The sequence below is a fragment of the Staurois parvus genome, unplaced genomic scaffold (assembly GCF_062004578.1).
Source record: "Staurois parvus isolate SC_StPar_1 unplaced genomic scaffold, SC_StPar_1.0 ptg001076l, whole genome shotgun sequence".
In the NCBI taxonomy this organism is placed as follows: domain Eukaryota; kingdom Metazoa; phylum Chordata; class Amphibia; order Anura; family Ranidae; genus Staurois; species Staurois parvus.
In genome coordinates, this window is record NW_028318872.1 from 99555 (window position 1) to 120958 (window position 21404).

The window sequence follows — 21404 nt, forward strand, 5'->3', positions numbered from 1 at the left end:
GTGGGAGGAATAGTGCCCCATCATCGGTGTCAGTGGGAGGAATAGTGCCCCATCATTGGTGTCAGTGGGAGGAATAGTGCCCCATCATTGGTGTCAGTGGGAGGAATAGTGCCCCATCATTGGTGTCAGTGGGAGGAATAGTGTCCCATCATTGGTGTCAGTGGGAGGAATAGTGCCCCATCATTGGTGTCAGTGGGGGGAATAGTGCCCCATCATTGGTGTCAGTGGGAGGAATAGTGCCCCATCATTGGTATCAGTGGGTGGAATAGTGCCCCATCATTGGTGTCAGTGGGAGGAATAGTGCCGCATCATCGGTATCAGTGGGAGGAATAGTGCCCCATCATCGGTGTCAGTGGGAGGAATAGTGCCCCATCATCGGTGTCAGTGGGAGGAATAGTGCCCCATCATCGGTATCAGTGGGAGGAATAGTGCTCCATCATCGGTGTCAGTGGGAGGAATAGTGCCCCATCATCGGTGTCAGTGGGAGGAATAGTGCCCCATCATCGGTGTCAGTGGGAGGAATAGTGCCCCATCATCGGTGTCAGTGGGAGGAATAGTGCCCCATCATCGGTGTCAGTGGGAGGAATAGTGCCCCATCATTGGTGTCAGTGGGAGGAATAGTGCCCCATCATTGGTGTCAGTGGGAGGAATAGTGCCCCATCATTGGTGTCAGTGGGAGGAATAGTGTCCCATCATTGGTGTCAGTGGGAGGAATAGTGCCCCATCATTGGTGTCAGTGGGGGGAATAGTGCCCCATCATTGGTGTCAGTGGGAGGAATAGTGCCCCATCATTGGTGTCAGTGGGTGGAATAGTGCCCCATCATTGGTGTCAGTGGGAGGAATAGTGCCCCATCATTGGTGTCAGTGGGAGGAATAGTGCCCCATCATTGGTGTCAGTGGGAGGAATAGTGCCCCATCATCGGTGTCAGTGGGAGGAATAGTGCCCCATCATCGGTGTCAGTGGGAGGAATAGTGCCCCATCATCGGTATCAGTGGGAGGAATAGTGCCCCATCATCGGTGTCAGTGGGAGGAATAGTGCCCCATCATTGGTGTCAGTGGGAGGAATAGTGTCCCATCATTGGTGTCAGTGGGAGGAATAGTGCCCCATCATTGGTGTCAGTGGGGGGAATAGTGCCCCATCATTGGTGTCAGTGGGAGGAATAGTGTCCCATCATTGGTATCAGTGGGAGGAATAGTGCCCCATCATTGGTGTCAGTGGGAGGAATAGTGTCCCATCATTGGTGTCAGTGGAGGAATAGTGTCCCATCATTGGTGTCAGTGGAGGAATAGTGCCCCATCATCGGTATCAGTGGGAGGAATAGTGCCCCATCATCGGTGTCAGTGGGAGGAATAGTGCCCCATCATCGGTGTCAGTGGAGGAACAGTGCCCCATCATCGGTGTCAGTGGGAGGAATAGTGCCCCATCATCGGTGTCAGTGGGAGGAATAGTGCCCCATCATCGGTGTCAGTGGGAGGAATAGTGCCCCATCATCGGTGTCAGTGGGAGGAATAGTGCTCCATCATCGGTGTCAGTGGGAGGAATAGTGCCCCATCATTGGTGTCAGTGGGAGGAATAGTGCCGCATCATCGGTGTCAGTGGGAGGAATAGTGCCCCATCATCGGTATCAGTGGAGGAATAGTGCCCCATCATCGGTGTCAGTGGGGGGAATAGTGCCCCATCATCGGTGTCAGTGGGAGGAATAGTGCTCCATCATCGGTGTCAGTGGGGGGAATAGTGTCCCATCATCGGTGTCAGTGGGAGGAATAGTGCTCCATCATCGGTGTCAGTGGGAGGAATAGTGCCCCATCATTGGTGTCAGTGGGAGGAATAGTGTCCCGTCATTGGTGTCAGTGGGAGGAATAGTGCCCCGTCATCGGTGTCAGTGGGAGGAATAGTGCCCCATCATCGGTGTCAGTGGGAGGAATAGTACCCCGTCATCGGTGTCAGTGGGAGGAATAGTGCCCCGTCATCGGTGTCAGTGGGAGGAATAGTGCCCCATCATCGGTGTCAGTGGGAGGAATAGTACCCCATCATCGGTGTCAGTGGGAGGAATAGTGCCCCATCATCGGTGTCAGTGGGAGGAATAGTACCCCATCATCGGTGTCAGTGGGAGGAATAGTGCCCCATCATTGATGTCAGTGGGAGGAATAGTGCCGCATCATCGGTATCAGTGGGAGGAATAGTGCCCCATCATTGGTGTCAGTGGGAGGAATAGTGCCCCATCATTGGTGTCAGTGGGAGGAATAGTGCCCCATCATTGGTATCAGTGGGAGGAATAGTGCCCCATCGTTGGTGTCAGTGGGAGGAATAGTGCCCCATCGTTGGTGTCAGTGGGAGGAATAGTGCCCCATCATTGGTGTCAGTGGGAGGAATAGTGTCCCGTCATTGGTGTCAGTGGGAGGAATAGTGCCCCGTCATCGGTGTCAGTGGGAGGAATAGTGCCCCATCATCGGTGTCAGTGGGAGGAATAGTACCCCGTCATCGGTGTCAGTGGGAGGAATAGTGCCCCGTCATCGGTGTCAGTGGGAGGAATAGTGCCCCATCATCGGTGTCAGTGGGAGGAATAGTACCCCATCATCGGTGTCAGTGGGAGGAATAGTGCCCCATCATCGGTGTCAGTGGGAGGAATAGTACCCCATCATCGGTGTCAGTGGGAGGAATAGTGCCCCATCATTGATGTCAGTGGGAGGAATAGTGCCGCATCATCGGTATCAGTGGGAGGAATAGTGCCCCATCATTGGTGTCAGTGGGAGGAATAGTGCCCCATCATTGGTGTCAGTGGGAGGAATAGTGCCCCATCATTGGTATCAGTGGGAGGAATAGTGCCCCATCGTTGGTGTCAGTGGGAGGAATAGTGCCCCATCGTTGGTGTCAGTGGGAGGAATAGTGCCCCATCATTGGTATCAGTGGGAGGAATAGTGCCCCATCATCGGTGTCAGTGGGAGGAATAGTGCCCCATCATTGGTGTCAGTGGGAGGAATAGTGCCCCATCATTGGTGTCAGTGGGAGGAATAGCGCCCCATCATCGGTGTCAGTGGGAGGAATAGCGCCCCATCATTGGTATCAGTGGGGGGAATAGTGCCCCATCATCGGTGTCAGTGGGGGGAATAGTGCCCCATCATCGGTATCAGTGGAGGAATAGTGCCCCATCATCGGTGTCAGTGGGAGGAATAGTGCTCCATCATCGGTGTCAGTGGGAGGAATAGTGCCCCATCATCGGTGTCAGTGGGAGGAATAGTGCCCCATCATCGGTGTCAGTGGGGGGAATAGTGCCCCATCATCGGTATCAGTGGAGGAATAGTGCCCCATCATCGGTGTCAGTGGGGGGAATAGTGTCCCATCATTGGTGTCAGTGGGGGGAATAGTGCCCCATCATTGGTGTCAGTGGGGGGAATAGTGTCCCATCATTGGTGTCAGTGGGGGGAATAGTGCCCCATCATTGGTGTCAGTGGGGGGAATAGTGTCCCATCATTGGTGTCAGTGGGAGGAATAGTGCCCCATCATTGGTGTCAGTGGGAGGAATAGTGCCCCATCATTGGTGTCAGTGGGAGGAATAGTGTCCCATCATTGGTGTCAGTGGGAGGAATAGTGCCCCATCATCGGTGTCAGTGGGAGGAATAGTGCCGCATCATCGGTGTCAGTGGGAGGAATAGTGCCCCATCGTCGGTGTCAGTGGGAGGAATAGTGCCCCATCGTCGGTGTCAGTGGGAGGAATAGTGACCCATCGTCGGTATCAGTGGGAGGAATAGTGCCCCATCGTCGGTGTCAGTGGGAGGAATAGTGCCCCATCGTCGGTATCAGTGGGAGGAATAGTGCCCCATCGTTGGTGTCAGTGGGAGGAATAGTGCCCCATCGTTGGTGTCAGTGGGAGGAATAGTGCCCCATCATTGGTGTCAGTGGGGAGGAATAGTGCCCCATCGTCGGTGTCAGTGGGAGGAATAGTGCCCCATCGTCGGTGTCAGTGGGAGGAATAGTGCCCCATCGTTGGTGTCAGTGGGAGGAATAGTGCCCCATCGTTGGTGTCAGTGGGAGGAATAGTGCCCCATCATTGGTGTCAGTGGGGAGGAATAGTGCCCCATCGTTGGTGTCAGTGGGAGGAATAGTGCCCCATCGTTGGTGTCAGTGGGAGGAATAGTGTCCCATCATTGGTGTCAGTGGGAGGAATAGTGCCCCATCGTTGGTGTCAGTGGGAGGAATAGTGCCCCATCATCGGTGTCAGTGGGAGGAATAGTGCCGCATCATTGGTGTCAGTGGGAGGAATAGTGCCCCATCGTTGGTGTCAGTGGGAGGAATAGCGTCCCATCGTTGGTGTCAGTGGGAGGAATAGTGCCCCTTCCCCATGCTAGATCCCCCTTCCCAGTACAAATCCTCTTCTGCTAGATCCCCCTTCCCAGTACAAATCATCTACCCATCCAAACCCCCTTCCCAGCACATATCCCCCTTCCCAGTACAAATCCTCTTCTGCTAGATCCCCCTTCCCAGTACAAATCCTCTTGTCAGGGATATCGGGTGCAGGGACGGTGAGATCTGCGTAGCTAGACGTAGGAAGGGGAGACCAGACTACATGATTGAAGAAAGTTTATTATCAGAGAATGAGAATCCATCCAAACTCCAGGAAACAGAAAACACAGCAAATGTTAACAAATATGTCATCCGTAATCTAGAAGTGACAAAATACCTAACCAGCAACCTACCAATCACAATGTGCCCTTCCCCCCGCCGCCTCCCACCCTTTTAAGTAGATCAAAATGCCAAGAGGTGGAGGCTGGCATTCCAATCATGTGACCACTGTGATTGGCCGTCACAGCAGTCACATGACGGTTCCCGATCACAAGCATGCAATCTGTGGCAGATCGGTTACTCTCCTAGGAGCGCACAGGGAGCATGCTCTCAGCACAGGAACCTGCTTACCTATAGACACATGTATGCAGCCCTGTGTTGGTAAAGGCCACCTGCTGAGAGGCCACATATATGTGTGCAGCCAGCAGGAAGTGGAACCGGGTTCAGGATTAAACAGTAAGTAGTATGTTCCTAGCAGGGCAAAACACTGAAGTGCAAGGGACTGTAGAGGAACTAAATACCCTCCCAGCAGCCAGCATCAGGTGAGGACTGATTACTGGGATCTGCTGGCTGCTGGGAGACGCCCGCTGGTGGACACTGGAACTACATCCCTCTGCTCTAGGAACCACAGTGTCACCAGCAGGAAATACAGGTCCCCCCCCTCAAATCCCCTTCCAATACAAATCATCTACCCCCCAATCCCCTTTCCAGCACAGCTACCCCTCCCAGCAAATCCTCCAAAAGCCCCTTCCTAGCACAAATCCTACCCCCAGGACAAATCCAATTGTACCTCAAATCCCCCCTTCAAGCACAAATCCTTTTCCCTAAATCCCCCCTCCCAGCACAATTCTTCTTCCTCCTAAAATTCCATCTCCCAGCACAAATCCCCCTCCCCCTAAATCCCCCAACACAAATCCCCCTTCCCCTAAATCCCCCAGCACAAATCCCCCTCCCCCTAAATCCCCCAGCACAAATCCCCCTCCCCCTAAATCCCCCAGCACAAATCCCCCTCCTCCTAACTCCCCCAGCACAAATCCCCCTTCCCCTAAATCCCCCAGCACAAATCCCCCTCCCCCTAAATCCCCCAGCACAAATCCCCCTCCCCCTAACTCCCCCAGCACAAATCCCCCTTCTCCTAACTCCCCCAGCACAAATCCCCCTCCCCCTAAATCCCCCAGCACAAATCCCCCTTCCCCTAAATCCCCCAGCACAAATCCCCCTTCCCCTAAATCCCCCAGCACAAATCCCCCTCCCCCTAAATCCCCCAGCACAAATCCCCCTTCTCCTAACTCCCCCAGCACAAATCCCCCTTCTCCTAACTCCCCCAGCACAAATCCCCCTTCTCCTAACTCCCCCAGCACAAATCCCCCTTCCCCTAAATCCCCCAGCACAAATCCCCCTCCCCCTAAATCCCCCAGCACAAATTTTCCCCACCCCAATATGGTCCCTTGTACCACCAAACCAACCTCATACAATCCCTCCCAGCACCAAATTCTCTTCTATCCACATCCCCCCTCTTAATACAAATCCTCTTCCCTCCAAAACCCCATCTCCCACCACAAATCCTTTTGTCCCTCCACAACCCTCCACCAGCTGAAATCCCCCCTCCAAATCCCCCTCCCAGCACAAATCCTCCCAAATCTTCCCTCTTTGCACAAATCCCCCCTCCCAGCACAAATCCCCTCAAAATCTTCCCTCCTTGCACAAATCCCCCCTCCCAGCACAAATCCCCTCAAAATCTTCCCTCCCTGTACAAATCCCCCCTCCCAGCACAAACCCTCTTCTCCAAGTAAAAATCTTTGTCCCCCCAAATCTGTCTGATAATCCCTCCCTCCCTGAACATTCAGACCTCAGATACCACATGACAGATGGCTGAGGGGATGTTCTTCCTCCCAGGCTCCGCCTTCTCTTGTGTCATGTGATACATCAGAGGTGAGGAGGAGCCTAGGGGCAGCTTCCATTGGCTCTGACGTTTATCACTCTGAAAGGCAGCCGGTGGCAGAAATGCCAACCTCTGTAGTTGTTGGCAACACTGGGGGCCCGGGGGTCACCCTACAGGCGATAAAGGGGCATGTGTACTGGGTGCTCATCCCTAGCAACACCACTGGTCCCTGTCCCTCACAATCACAACCAATGGAAGTCTACATTTCCCCAGAGTGACAGTTACTCCAGCCGGTCACCTGGGGCGATCCCAGATAAAGACGTGATTACAGTTTGTAATTTAGAAAGAAGATGAAAATATCAAATGATTATTATAATGGAAATCAGTACCGGGACAAGGACATCCAGTGCCCGGGGCAAAGATGCCAAACTTGCCCCGCCCCCCCTTCATGATTAGTGACAGCGGCATCACTACTCCTATCAGTGTAGGAAGTGGCCAGGAGAGCGCAGGGAAGAGGTGCAGGCTGTGTTTTCTCCCCCTTCTTCTTCCTGCCTGTATTCCTTTACATACAGTGCTGATCTGGTAGGAAGAAGGGGGAGAGAGCACAACCCACACCTCCTCCCTGCTCTTTCCTGGCTGCTTCCAGCACTAGGCTGACAGGAGTAGTAATGCCGCTGTCCATGCTACTGTCAGGCTTGTATCAAAATGAATCACTACATGGCGCCCAGGGCAGCCCCCCCTCCCTCCCACCCCTTGGAAATAGAGTGATTGGAAACCCTGCCCACCCCCTCCTGCCCACCCCTTGGAAATAGCAGAGTGATTGGAAACCCTGCCCACCCCCTCCTGCCCACCCCTTGGAAATAGCAGAGTGATTGGAAACCCTGCCCAACGCCTCCTGCCCACCCTTTGGAAATAGCAGAGAGACTACTGGAAACCCTGCCCACCCCCTCCTGCCTACCCCTTGGAAATAGCAGTGATTGGAAACCCTGCCCACCCCCTCCTGCCCACCTCTTGGAAATAGTAGAGTGATTGGAAACCCCGCCCACCCCTTATAAATAGCAGAGTGATTGGAAACCCTGCCCACCCCCTCCTGCCCACCTCTTGGAAATAGTAGAGTGATTGGAAACCCCGCCCACCCCTTATAAATAGCAGAGTGATTGGAAACCCTGCCCACCCCCTCCTGCCTACCCCTTGGAAAGAGTGATTGGAAACCCTGCCCACCCCCTCCTGCCCACCCCTTGGAAATAGCAGAGTGATTGGAAACCCTGCCCACCCCCTCCTGCCTACCCCTTGGAAATAGCAGAGTGATTGGAAACCCTGCCCACCCCCTCCTGCCTACCCCTTGGAAATAGCAGAGTGATTGGAAACCCTGCCCACCCCCTCCTGCCCACCCCTTGGAAATAGAGTGACTGCTGGAAACCCTGCCCACCCCCTCCTGCCCACCCCTTGGAAATAGAGTGACTGCTGGAAACCCTGCCCACCGGTTCATCTACTGGCTGAGCATTCCCCCAAGTCAGAATCCCCCTTCACTGTGATGTCACCGATCTCTGGACAGGTTTCTCAGGTTCCCGGCTCCACCGACAGATCTTGATAGATTCATTCCCTGGTTGCAGTGCAACATGGAGGGGCTCAGTGAAGGTGGTGGTGAAGGTGTAGAGGTGTCGGATCGGGTAACTCAGATCATAAAATGTGATCTTCCCGGCCTCATAATCCAGTTCTATCTTGAATCTATCACTGGTGAACGTGGTTGGAAACTCGACAGTCTTTGTATCATGCTTGAAGGAATACACATTACTATGTCTGTGCAAAGCCCAGGACTTACTATTCCACCCAATCCCCGATTGTCCTCCTTTCCTGTCTATACTGGGGTAACACATCCCCACCATCCAGTTATGTCCGCCTGAACAATCAACCACCCAATAATGTCTCCCCGAAGAGAAGGTCTCTCTGCTCATCACCTGCAAATTCTGAAATCTCTCCCAGGTGTCTCTACGGTTCAGTTTTATATGTGTCCAGGATGCAGATCTCCTGTCATCTGATATCTGCAGACTATTACATGCCGTGTTTATGTCCAGTATTATCTCTGCAGGTTTCTGTATGTGGATCCCCGCATTTACCCACATTAATAAATCCCGTAAACCCGTGTGTAATGTGTGTGAGATCCCCCCAACATCCACATCCCCTCCATCATGGAGGAGCTTCTCATGTCTCTCTCTGTCCTCATCATCTCCATCCTCTGTATCCCACAAGTCACCTGTGTCTGATTCCTGTAGGACAGTCAGTGGATCCGTTGTGTTACACAGCTCCTCAATGTCCTCCATCTTCCTGGACAGCTCCTCCTTCTTCTTTTCCAGCTCCCGGATCCTATCCAGAACCGTGGTGGAAGCCCTCTCTGCCTCCCTGGAGATTTCCCTCAGGACTTTCTTCTCAAGGTCTTCCAGATGTTTCCTGAAGTCTCTGAACAGGACGGTGACTCTCTCAGTTTCTCCATCTGCCTTTTCTTGTACCTTTTTCCCATGTTCCTGCAGACTCTGGACTCTTTCCTCCGTCCCCTCTCTCTTTGTCATCAGCTTCACCAGAACTTCCTTTAGCTTCTTCTTCCTCTTCTCAGAGGCCTCCTCCAGAGTCTCCACCTGGTGTCCCCGATGTTCTCCATCCAGCCTGCAGGACACACAGATACAGGCGTTGTCATCAGTGCAGTAATATTTCAGCGGTTCCGTATGGACGGAACATTTTCTCTTTTCCATAGAGGTGTAGATGTCAGATAGGACATGTTCTGGTGCCTGGCTGTGGACTGCCAGGTGACCGGCGCACAGATAGGCTTCACACAGCAGACAGGATTTAACGGCACGTTCAGGGAAGCGGAGACAGTAAGTACAGAACCTCACCATCTTCTCCTGGTTGGGCAGTCAGGAGATTCTTCACTAAGTTCTTCCACAGAAAAGGACGATTCCTGAACTTTGTACGACTTCCTGGACAGGAATAACCTCCAGACCCGTCCCGTGTATCCAGAACACGACCGGTACAGTCCCGGCAGAAGCTGTGTCCAGTTCTCAGAATTGAAGGATCTGTATAAATGTTCAGAATGGTGGAATGTTGCAGATCCTCGTTCAGGAAGAGGCAAAGGACAAATGAGAAATGGGTGACTCGGGTGAGTCCTGGAGAAGACCTGCAGAAGAACAGGACTTTGTACGGAACGCCCTTCCCTGCCCACTGAAGGCTAACCAAGGTGTGTCAGCGAACGTTGCAGATGAGGAATAGACGTGACCAATGTTTCCTATTCCACCTCCTTGTGATCATTGAATCCATGAAGTCAGGGGAGGGGATGCTCAACACGGGGAATATTCCGGGTGGGGAACACTGTAGGGACCATGACATCTACGGGGAAGAGGAAGGTAAAAGTGTAACAGAAGGTCAATGCTGGGACTTATAGTCCAACAGGCACTGGAGAGCAATAACTGGACCTGTTGTCCTACAGACAATCAAAAGCAATGCTGAGACTTGTAGTCCTACGGCCACTGGATAGCAATGCTGAGACTTGTAGTCCTACGGCCACTGGATGGCAATGCTGTGACTTGTAGTCCTACAGACACTGGATAGCAATGCTGAGACTTGTAGTCCTACATGCACTGGATAGCAATGCTGTGACTTGTAGTCCTACAGACACTGGATGGAAATGCTGTGACTTGTAGTCCTACAGACACTGGATAGCAATGCTGAGACTTGTAGTCCTACATGCACTGGATAGCAATGCTGGGACTTGTAGTCCTACAGACACTGGATGGAAATGCTGTGACTTGTAGTCCTACAGACACTGGATGGCAATGCTGTGACTTGTAGTCCTACAGACACTGGATAGCAATGCTGGGATTTCTAGGCCCGCAGACCTTGCAGAGCAATGATGGTACGTACAATCCTACACACACTTAATAGCAGTGTTGAGACTTGTAGTCCTACAAACACTGACAAGCAATGTTGAGACTTGTAGTCCTACAAATGCTGGATAGCACTGCTGGGACTTGAAGCTCTCACTGGCTAGATATGGTCAGACTTGTAGTCCTACAAACACGTCACAGAAATTCTGGGATTTGTAGTCCTACCATTACTGCATAGTGAGCCTGCTTACATAGCAGTGCTGGGATTTGTAGTGCTACAGGCAGTGGACAGAAATGCTGAGACTTGTAATCTTCCAGACACTGCAGAGCAATGGTGGGGACTAGTTCTATGCACACAGTAGAGCACATATGATACCATCATACAAGGCCATGCATGGAGTATGAAGGAGAATGATGCATGGTGGGGGGGACATGGAGGAGGAAGAGTGCACATGGAGGCATCATACAGAAATGAGCCGTATTAGTGTAGCCAGGTGCTTAGCTGGCAGAGAAAGTCGCTGCAGACACCGCGCTGCAGCTGCCCCATGTGCCGGAACACAACTCCTATACTGCTTTCAGCTCTGTTCAGCCTCCACTCACCAGGGGGAGCTGGTGGGACCTGAGAAACTGAAGGACTTGGTACAGGCCACACTGAACTCTGGGAGATGTAGGCTGGGAAAGGACCTTGCCATGAGAGTGAATGGGGCAACGGACTACAGTTACCAGAGAGAGACCTTGAAGAGGAGGGAGAGTAGGCAGTTTTCCCGGGAAATAGAGACGTCCTCCTGCTGGCGGGGGGACTAGAGAGTGGACATCTCTGCTGCTGGATGCCATAGCCTGAGGCCTAGAGTGCTGAGGACCAGACTGCTGAGGACCGGAGTCCCTTCCGCTGAAATGCGTTGGCTCCATGTGTACCCTGTGAAGGTCAATAGACACGTTGTATAGAAGTGAGACGTCCCCGCATATCGAGTGCACCTCATATCTTGTATACAGCTCTACTGCCTGCCATATACCCTCCCTATGATGGATATCAGATGGGGACAGCACCCCTGAACCAATATCACATAAAAGAGATATACAGTGCAGGAAATGAGTATTTGATCCCCGGCTGATGGTGAATGTTCGCCCCTCACACAGAAATGATCGGTCTAACAATGGAATGTTCGCCCCTCACACAGAAATGATCGGTCTAACAATGGAATGTTCGCCCCTCACACAGAAATGATCGGTCTAACAATGGAATGTTCGCCCCTCACACAGAAATGATCGGTCTAACAATGGAATGTTCGCCCCTCACACAGAAATGATCGGTCTAACAATGGAATGTTCGCCCCTCACACAGAAACGATCGGTCTAACAATGGAATGTTCGCCCCTCACACAGAAACGATCGGTCTAACAATGGAATGTTCGCCCCTCACACAGAAACGATCGGTCTAACAATGGAATGTTCGCCCCTCACACAGAAACGATCGGTCTAACAATAGAATGTTCGGTGTAACACTGAGAGACAGAATACAACAACAAATTCAGCAGAAATGCGTCTAACAAATGATGACTGATCTGCATGTTCATGAGGGAAAGAAGGATTTGATCCCCTTCACAAAACATGATTTAGTACTTGGTGGCAGATCCTTTGTTGGCAATCACAGAGGTCAGACGTTTCCTGGAGTTGGCCCCCAGGTTCACGCACATCTCAGGAAGGATTTTGGCCCACTCCTCTTGGCAGATCCTCTCCAAGTCATTATGGTTTGGTGGCTGACGTTTGGCAACTCGAACTTTCAGCTCCTCCACAGATTTTCAATCGGATGAAGGTGTGGAGACTGGCTAGGCCACTCCAGGACCTTAATGTGCTCCTTCTTGAGCCGCTCCTTTGTTGCCTTGGCCGTGTGTTTTGGGTCATTGTCATGCTGGAACACCCATCCATGACCCGTTTTCAATGCCCTGGCTGAGGGAAGAAGGTTCTCACCCAAGATTTGAGGGTACATTGCCCCGTCCATCGTCACTTTGATGCGGTGCCGTTGTCCTGTCCCCTTAGCAGAGAAACACCCCCAAAGCAGAATGTTTCCACCACCATGTTTCACAGTTGGGATGGTGTTCTTGGGGTCATAGGCAGCATTCCTCCTCCAAACACGGCGAGTTGAGTTGATGCCAAAGAGCTGGATTTTGGTCTCCTCTGACCACAACACTTCCCACCAGTCCTCCTCGCCATCATTCAGATGTTCAGTGGCAGACTTCAGATGGGCCTGGACATGGGCTTTCTTGAGCAGAGGGACCGTGCGGGCACTGCAGGATTTCAGTCCTTGTCGGCGTAGTGTGTTACCAATTGTTTTCTTGGTGACTGTGGTCCCAGCTGCCTGGAGATCATTGACAAGATCCTCACGTGTAGTTCTGGGATGATTCCTCACTGTTCTCATGATCATTGACACCCCACGAGGTGAGATCTTGCATGGTGCACCAGACCTAGGGAGACTGACACTTGTTTTGTGTTTCTTCCATTTGTGAATGATTGCACCAACTGTTGTCACCTTCTCACCAAGCTGCTTGGCCATAGTTTGGTAGCCCAGTCCAGCCTTGTGTAGGTCTACCATCTTGTCCCTGACATCCTTGGACAGCTCTTTGGTCTTTGCCATGGTGGAGAGTTTGGAATCTGATGGTTTGATTGCTCCTGTGGACAGGTGTCTTTTATACAGGTAACACAATGAGATTAGCAGCACTCCCTTTAAGAGACTGCTTCTAATCTCAGCTTGTTACCTGTATGAGAGACACCTGGTAGCCAGAAATCCTGCTGAATGATAGGGGATCAAATCCTTCTTTCCCTCATGAACATGCAGATCCGTCATCATTTGTTAGACGCATTTCTGCTGAATTTGTTGTTGTATTCTGTCTCTCAGTGTTACACCGAACATTCCATTGTTAGACCGATCATTTCTGTGTGAGGGGCGAACATTCCATTGTTAGACCGATCATTTCTGTGTGAGGGGCGAACATTCCATTGTTAGACCGATCATTTCTGTGTGAGGGGCGAGCATTCCATTGTTAGACCGATCATTTCTGTGTGAGGGGCGAGCATTCCATTGTTAGACCGATCGTTTCTGTGTGAGGGGCGAACATTCCATTGTTAGACCGATCGTTTCTGTGTGAGGGGGCGAACATTCCATTGTTAGACCGATCATTTCTGTGTGAGGGGCGAACATTCCATTGTTAGACCGATCGTTTCTGTGTGAGGGGCGAACATTCCATTGTTAGACCGATCGTTTCTGTGTGAGGGGCGAACATTCCATTGTTAGACCGATCGTTTCTGTGTGAGGGGCGAACATTCCATTGTTAGACCGATCGTTTCTGTGTGAGGGGCGAACATTCCATTGTTAGACCGATCATTTCTGTGTGAGGGGCGAACATTCCATTGTTAGACCGATCATTTCTGTGTGAGGGGCGAACATTCCATTGTTAGACCGATCATTTCTGTGTGAGGGGCGAACATTCCATTGTTAGACCGATCGTTTCTGTGTGAGGGGCGAACATTCCATTGTTAGACCGATCATTTCTGTGTGAGGGGCGAACATTCCATTGTTAGACCGATCATTTCTGTGTGAGGGGCGAACATTCAGCATCAGCCGGGGAGCAAATACACATTTCCTTCACTGTATATATAACATAAGATATATTAGGAAGAGCCGCTACCTCACCCCTGAACCCCGTGGAACAAATCTCCAAAACACAGAAAAAGGGACAGCGCTCTTCGATACAATATATCTCCAGATAAGCAAATTTAAAAAAACGATATATATAATGTAAATAACTCGTATACCAAATAATATCAGATGAATGTGACAAATCAATACGAATAAAATGTTTTTTTCAAATCAGTGAAAAAAATCTATAAATAAGTGTCCAACAAAAAGTCTATAAACTATATAAATAATAAAAAATGTGCAAAAATCCGTGTTCATGAACCGGTAATTCTTCTTTAACCCCTTTGCACCGGCGCCTCCCGGCCCTTTAAGAGTTTCAGAAACCGGGAGGCAGGCGGGGTTTTAGGGTCACGTGACCGCCGTGATTTGCCTTCACAGCGGTCACATGATCAGAAAAGGTCTCGATCGCAAGGGGAGATCGGGACCTTTCCGGGAGTCACAGACACATGTGCTGGGAGAACGCAGGGCGCACGCTCTCAGCACATATGTATGTTCTAATGCAGGGGTGGCCAACCTGCGGCTCTCCAGCTGCTGCAGGACTACAAGTTCCATCATGCCTCTGCAAGTCAGTAACTTCCCATCTTTGCAATGCCTCATGGGAAATGTAGTTCCACAACAGCTGGAGAGCCACAGGTTAGCCACCCCTGTTCTAATGGTACGCAAATATGCGGCCGCTCGGCTTCAAGGCCCAGATACAGAGAGGACACATATTTACGTGCGCTCGGCGTCAAGGCCCAGATACAGAGAGGTCGCATATTTACGTGCGCTCCGCGTCAAGGCCCAGATACAGAGAGGACACATATTTACGTGCGCTCGGCTTCAAGGCCCAGATACAGAGAGGACACATAATTCCGTGCGCTCGGCGTCAAGGCCCAGATACAGAGAGGACACATATTTACGTGCGCTCGGCGTCAAGGCCCAGATACAGAGAGGACACATATTTACGTGCGCTCGGCGTCAAGGCCCAGATACAGAGAGGACACATATTTACGTGCGCTCGGCGTCAAGGCCCAGATACAGAGAGGACACATATTTACGTGCGCTCGGCGTCAAGGCCCAGATACAGAGAGGACGCATATACACGTGCGCTCGGCGTCAAGGCCCAGATACAGAGAGGACGCATATACACGTGCGCTCCGCGTCAAGGCCCAGATACAGAGAGGACGCATATTTACGTGCGCTCGGCGTCAAGGCCCAGATACAGAGAGGACGCATATTTACGTGCGCTCGGCGTCAAGGCCCAGATACAGAGAGGTCGCATATTTACGTGCGCTCGGCGTCAAGGCCCAGATACAGAGAGGACGCATATTTACGTGCGCTCGGCGTCAAGGCCCAGATACAGAGAGGACGCATATACACGTGCGCTCGGCGTCAAGGCCCAGATACAGAGAGGACGCATATACACGTGCGCTCGGCGTCAAGGCCCAGATACAGAGAGGACACATATTTACGTGCGCTCGGCGTCAAGGCCCAGATACAGAGAGGACACATATTTACGTGCGCTCGGCGTCAAGGCCCAGATACAGAGAGGACACATATTTACGTGCGCTCGGCGTCAAGGCCCAGATACAGAGAGGACGCATATTTACGTACACTCGGCGTCAAGGCCCAGATACAGATAGGACGCATATTTACGTGCGCTCGGCGTCAAGGCCCAGATACAGAGAGGACGCATATTTACGTGCGCTCGGCGTCAAGGCCCAGATACAGAGAGGACGCATATTTACGTGCGCTCGGCGTCAAGGCCCAGATACAGAGAGGTCGCATATTTACGTGCGCTCGGCGTCAAGGCCCAGATACAGAGAGGACGCATATTTACGTGCGCTCGGCGTCAAGGCCCAGATACAGAGAGGACGCATATACACGTGCGCTCGGCGTCAAGGCCCAGATACAGAGAGGACGCATATACACGTGCGCTCGGCGTCAAGGCCCAGATACAGAGAGGACACATTTACGTGCGCTCGGCGTCAAGGCCCAGATACAGAGAGGACACATATTTACGTGCGCTCGGCGTCAAGGCCCAGATACAGAGAGGACGCATATTTACGTGCGCTCGGCGTCAAGGCCCAGATACAGAGAGGACGCATATTTACGTGCGCTCAGCGTCAAGGCCCAGATACAGAGAGGACGCATATACACGTGCGCTCGGCGTCAAGGCCCAGATACAGAGAGGACGCATATACACGTGCGCTCGGCGTCAAGGCCCAGATACAGAGAGGACACATATTTACGTGCGCTCGGCGTCAAGGCCCAGATACAGAGAGGACGCATATTTACGTGCGCTCGGCGTCAAGGCCCAGATACAGAGAGGACGCATATTTACGTGCGCTCGGCGTCAAGGCCCAGATACAGAGAGGACACATATTTACGTGCGCTCGGCGTCAAGGCCCAGATACAGAGAGGACGCATATTTACGTGCGCTCGGCGTCTAGGGGTTAAACTTCTCATATAATGTGAATCAAAACCGCGTGAAATTCCACCGTCACATGGATTGGATCCACTCACCAGATCTCCACGCTGGTAAGATTCTAAACCAGCTATAACCGCTTGTGCTCTGGGAGCGACGATCTGCAGCAACACACCCCAGCTGATAGAAGTCCTTCACATAGCAATTGGCTCCTCATATAGTCAGACTGGGACATGAAGGAAGAAGAAAAGGAATCCACAGAGTGTACAACCAGCCAGGCTTTATTCCATGCAAAAAGGTGTTATAACCACTCACATTAGTCAGTGTCAGAGCCGGCAGTAGCATCACAAGCATCAGACATCGATCGATTAGGTATAGCTCCGGTCTATGCAGACAATGGCAGCTCGTGCATACGTGGTGACGTCACCTCTGAGGCCCCGCTGCCCTATGCTATGCTGCCCTAAATTGACAAAATACCACCCTAATCTGATATTTTACCGCCCTAGTTTGACACAATACTGTTCTTAACTGATAGTATACTGATCTCAGATATGTGTTGTGTGGGGGGGAGGAGCTCTGCTGCCTGTGCCCAGGCTGTGTGCAGTGCAGGGATGGGAGAAAGAGCTGTACCTCTGTCCTCTGCCCTGCCAGCAGTGACCCCTGTCCTCTGCCTTGCTGACCTTCCATCCTCTGCCCCCCTGACATTTGTTTACTGCACCCCCACTGAACTGAATTTACTTCTGCGAATAGTTATGTAAAACTGCAATACAATCGCATAAACTGAGGTTAGAATATGCTTGCATGCATGTCTCTCACAAATGTGTACAATGAACATATTTCTTACAGATAGCTACCTACAAATCACATTAAATATATTGAAATCCAATAAATATATACACACACACACATATATATATATATATATGACTTTGACAAGCACAGTGATAGAACTTAGGCATATGTGTGTCACAGGGGGAAGGAAAGCCTTCACTGGTGTGTGTTTCTGGAAGCTAAAGTGGAAGTGCAGTGGTAGATGGGACATCTTTATTTTTAACAAGCTTGAGACACTTCCTGTTCTTTATTGACAAAAGTACAAAAAAAAGAGTACAATTGCAGTGAATGCACAATAGATGGCTCCCTACTCAGCACAATGATGTGAACACGGAACAATTCCTACATACAGAACCAAGGATTTCCACTTTCTGAGACTGTATACCCCCGTCACCTGTCCACAATACCCCACACCAGGGGCGGACTGACAACTCATGGGGCCCCCGGGCAATAGGGGATCATGGGGCCCCTGTGTCCTTGCCCACACTCAAAAAAGCCTATAAAAAGGTACCAGGGGCATTTCATGAGGCCCCCTACTGACCCCGGGCCCTCGGGCAGTGCCCCACACCCAACACAGCCAGAATCATCACTCATCAATCCCCGCCCCCTCTATATCATAACCAATAGGAACAAGACTAGCACAGGCTGTATTCATAGTGGCAATCATCACAGCCAATTACAGTGAGGGGGAGGAGCAATCAGAGATCCATTGATTTGTCATGTAAAGCAACCTGTGAGTACAGAGATTTAGGAATTCTCATTGTCCATATTAAATATTAAAGTGTGTGATCTAGACCAGGGGTGTTCAACCTGTGGCCCTCCAGCTGTTGCAGAACTACAAGTCCCATCATGCCCCTGCCTTTGGGAGTCATGCTTGTAACTGTCAACCTTGCAATGCCTCACTTGGATCTGTAGCACTTCAACACCTGGAGGGCCACAGGTTGAGCACCCATGATCTAGACCAGGGGTGTCAAACTGGCGGCCCTCCAGCTGTTGGGAAACTACAAGTCCCATCATGCCTCTGCCTTTGGGAGTCATGCTTGTAACTCAATCTCGCAATGCCTCATGGGACTTGTAGTTTGGCAACACCTGGAGGGCCACCAGTTTGACACCCCTGGTGTAGACTACACCCCTTTTTTCTGGCTATAGAAGCTTCATAAGGTGCAGGGCTGTCACCCCAGTCCTGGCTACACCACCTTGTGTTTCAATGACCCAGAACAAGCATGCAGCCAGAGAAGATTGCACAATCTGACCTCCTGCATGCTTGTCCCTGGTCAGTGACACCCTAGGCAATGAAGTGAGGTTTAGGATGAAGATGACGGCCCCGGGAACCTACAGCCTTAAAATAACTCAGTAATGTTCTCCATTGCTTCTCATTGGCTGAACATTCAACCAATCGGAATCTTTCCCGTGATGTCACCCGTCTCTGGGTAGATTTCTTACATCTAATACCCCCAAGATATCTTTACACAACCTCCCACTCTCCCTACCCATACCCCGGCATGGAGGGGCTGAGTGAAGGTGGTGGTGAAGGTGTGGAGGTGTCGGATCGGGTCACACAGATCATAGAAGGAGATCCGCCCGGCCTCATAATCCAGAACTATCCTGACTCTGGTACTGGAGACACCGCCGGGGAATGGGGTCTTATTACCATCATGCATCGCCGAGTACTGATTACAATACCTCCTCAGACCCCAGGACTTCTCATTATGTCCAATCAGTGACTGAAGTCCTCCTTTCCTGTCTATACTGGGGTAACACATCCCCACTATCCAGTTTTGTGACCCCCCAACATCCAATCTCCAGTAATGTCGTCCTGAGGAGAAACTCTGATAGCTGATCACCTGAGAACACAGAAATCTTTCTGGTGTTTCTGGGCGAATCTGGTTCTCATCTGACCAGGAGGCAGTTTTCCCATCACCTGATATATGTAGATGATGACCAGCTGTCCTCTCATCCAGTGATACGTCTGTAACCCCCGACACCCCCCATGTTTGCTGTACAGCCCCAATATTTGGTCCCCCAGCCTGGTGATGTGAGTGTGGTACGGTGGGGGAGGGTTGGGGGTCTGGCCTGGATGGTGGAGCATTGATGGGACCTTTGCCCTTTGTAGTAGACTGTGGAGAGACATGTGTGCCTGTACATTTCTGTACATTGACCCCAGACATGATATCAGATAGACCCGTGTGTAATGTGTGTGAGATCCCCACCACATCCACATCCCCTCCATCATGGAGGAGGTTCTCATGTCTCTCTCTGTCCTCATCATCTCCATCCTCACTATCACACAAGTCACCTGTGTCTGATTCCTGTAGGACAGTCAGTGGACCCCTCATGTGGTCTCTGAACAGGGCAGTGACTCTCTCTATTTCATCATCTACTTTTCCTTGTACGTTCCTCTTGTGTTCCTCCAGACACTTGACTCTTTTCTCCATCTCCTCTCTCTCCACCATCAGTTTTTGTAAAACATTTTTCAAGTTTTTCTTCTTCTCAGAGACCTCATCCACGGTTTCCATCTGGTTTCCCCGATGTTCTCCGGCCAAACTGCAGGACATACAGATACAGGTGGAGTCCTCGGTGCAGTAATACTCCAGGGTCTTCTTATGGACGGAGCATTTCCTGTCCTTCAGGGAAGTGGTGGGGTCACATAGGACGTGTTCTGGTGACTTGCTGTGGACTCTCAAGTGGTTGTCACACAGAGAAGCTTCACACATCAGACAGGATTTCACAGCCGGTACAGGAGTGTGAATACAGTAAGTACAGAAGACCCGAATGTCCTCCTGATCTGGATGGGTAGACTGGAAGTTCTCCACTATGTTACGTAGTTTCACATTCCTCTGCCATGAAGGCAGTTCTTGGAAATCTTCTTTACATTCAGGACAGGAATAACCTCCAGACTCCTCCTGTGTATCCAACACACGGCCAATACAGACCCGGCAGAAGTTGTGTCCACATCTCAGGGTTACGGGATCCGTATAAATGTTCAGACAGACGGAACATTCCAGATCATCATTCAGAGACGCCATCGCTGACAGCAGAAGAGGAAAGTGAGACGATTAAACCCTGTCAGGTTATATATAAGATGGAAAACAATGTACGAAGGTCAGCAATGCTAACAGTCACACAATTCCCTTCTCACTTCCTGCAGTGTGATTGGTTGATGGGTTTACTGCACTTTGTGTTAAAACAGAGAACAAAGGGTGTGTTCCGTGTTTATTTACACAGAGAGGTGTAACCATACAATCATCAGACACCGCACCACTGTTCTCTGCAGAAATATTGTGTTCTCATCATAGTGTCCCCATACATCAGGCATCTCCATCACAATGTCCCCATCACAGTGTCCCCATACATCAGGCATCCCCATCACAATATCCCCATCACAATGTCCCCATACATCAGGTGTCCCCATACATCAGGCATCCCCATCACAATGTCCCCATCACAGTGTCCCCATACATCAGGCATCCCCATCACAATGTCCCCATCATAGTGTCCCCATACATCAGGCATCCCCATCACAATGTCCCCATCACAGTATTCCCATACATCATGTGTCCCCATACATCAGGTGTCCTCATCACAGTGTGCCTTTACATCAGGTGTCCCCATCACCGTGTCCCCATACATCAGGTGTCCCCATCACAGTATTCCATACATCAGGTGTCCCCATCACAGTATTCCCATACATCAGGTATCCCCATCACAGTGTCCCCATACATCAGGTGTCCCCATCACAGTGTCCCCATACATCAGGTGTCCCCATCACAGTGTCCCCATACATCAGGTATCCCCATCACAGTATCTCCTTACATCAGGTGTCCCCATCACAGTGTCCACATACATCAGGTGTCCCCAAAGATGAGGTGTCTCCATCATAGTGCCCTCATAGATCAGGTGTCCCCATCACAGTGTCCCCATACATCAGGTGTCCCCATACATTGGGCATCCCTATCACAATGTCCACATCACAGTGTCTCCTTACATTAGGTGTCCCCAAAACAGTGTCTACATCCATCAGGTGTCCCCATACATCGGGCATCCCTATCACAGTGTCCCCATCACAGTGTCCCCATACATCAGGTGTCCCCATCACAGTGTCCCCTTACATCAGGTGTCCCCATCACAATGTCCACATCACAGTGTCTCCTTA

The 21404-nt window shown here is 51.2% G+C and overlaps 1 pseudogene; it reads right to left on the minus strand.

Annotated features, from left to right (window-relative positions):
- Nucleotides 1-7884: 7884 nt before the first annotated feature.
- LOC149440527 (E3 ubiquitin-protein ligase TRIM39-like) lies at nucleotides 7885-20277 on the minus strand (annotated as a pseudogene).
- Between the last annotated feature and the right edge of the window lie 1127 nt (nucleotides 20278-21404).